The sequence below is a fragment of the Anarrhichthys ocellatus genome, unplaced genomic scaffold (genome assembly GCF_004355925.1).
Source record: "Anarrhichthys ocellatus isolate YVR2014 unplaced genomic scaffold, GSC_Weel_1.0 scaffold55, whole genome shotgun sequence".
NCBI lineage: Eukaryota > Metazoa > Chordata > Actinopteri > Perciformes > Anarhichadidae > Anarrhichthys > Anarrhichthys ocellatus.
The window spans coordinates 2,509,927-2,511,432 of NW_022280085.1; the positions used below are offsets into that span (position 1 = coordinate 2,509,927).

A 1,506-nucleotide genomic window follows, 5' to 3' on the forward strand; every position below is an offset into this window, starting at 1 on the left:
AACAATTTTTTCCCCCCCCACTCCCCCCCCAACAACCCCCCCCCCCCCCCCCCCCCCCCCCCCCCTTTTCCCCCGGTAAAAGCATCTCTTCATGTAATATCTAGCTTAAGGTACATTTATTTAATTACTACTTTTTTTGGCAACACTGCACTGTAACAATTAGGTTGAAAGTCCGGTCCAAAGCCCCATCATCGTTATTGCTGCGTGTGAAATGCAGGTGTTGGTGAGTAGGTGAGCGGATGAGAGTAAGGGCTGACAACTTGGTGAATTCCAGCTCCGCCTCTACTCCAACAAAACAGATTTATCTCTATTTATAGACGCAGACGAGTCGAGCTGACGGGCCATTAAAACTTAATCAAAGGGACGACTTTCTGTCGCCCACTGGTTGCACCGGTGACCAGGATGTGTGACAGAGGACAGTGTGTGACGGGTTGGCAATAGGATGGAAGAAAAATAGGAACGAGGGAGCAACATGAAACTGGGTGAAGGTGTAAAGAGACTGAAATACCCCTTAGCTGACCCTTTCTAAAATCATTTCATTCCTTGGGTTGAATATTTACCTCCGTGTGATGTCGTATAGCTTCAATGAGGAGTTAGAACAAGCTGATATATGTGAAGAGATGACTCACCTGATCTTAAAGCTACTTGAGGGGAAATAAACATGAGAAAACTGGACATTTAGTGGTTAATTACTGTGTGTGTGTGTGTGTGTGTGTGTGTGTGTGTGTGTGTGTGTGTGTGTGTTCCAGGTCAGTCCTAACCAGGATGAGACTGTAACTTTAAGAGCATGTATATGTATGAACCGATGTGATCTTAGTTCCTGATACTGTGGGCAGTTTTTTTTTAGTTACTGCATCTATGTGACGAACACAATGAGCGAGACAGATCGGTGCTACAGGCTTCACAGCAGCTCCTCTTCAGGTCTGAAGTGTTCAGTTTCGTTACAGCAGAATTAACAATGACCGCTCAGCCGTGTTTGTAAAAAAAAAAAAGAAGGGGGAGAGACGGAATGGATGCATGGGGGCTGCTATCTCTGCAGCCACCTGTCCACAACCCAGAGGGAGCCCTGAGAGCCACAGCTGCTCGGTAAGGAAAGAGTTATAAATATAGATACTGCACACACTGCATTTATGTCTTTGATCACAACACTGCAAAGCAAGAACAACCGCCTGTATGTATTGACTTAACTTCACAATATTTCACTTCCCTTTCCCTTCTAGTAGTGTGGGAGAATAAGAAAGTGTGTGTGCGTGTGCATGTGCGTGCGTGCGCTCTCTGTCTACGAGCACATTTTGTGTGCGTGTGGTATGACAGATAGAGAGAGTGCACCAAAGACAGCCATCTGCCACACATTGGGGGGTCGGAAGGGTCAGTGACCTCGCACTGCTGAGCGTCTGAGTCAGACCAACCCGTGCATGCATCCGTGTGTGTGTGTGTCTCTCACTGACAGGAGGAGGACAGAAGTCCTGGGATCGCCAGAAACAGGCCGGGGGGGGGGGGGGGGGG

The 1,506-nt window shown here is 47.9% G+C and overlaps 1 protein-coding gene across 1 annotated transcript in view; it reads left to right on the forward strand.

The window, feature by feature from the left end:
- The window catches only part of LOC116396352 (serine/threonine-protein kinase N1-like), a 37,143-nt gene that overhangs the window by 9,207 nt on the left and 26,430 nt on the right, over positions 1-1,506 (forward strand). The window lies entirely within an intron of this gene.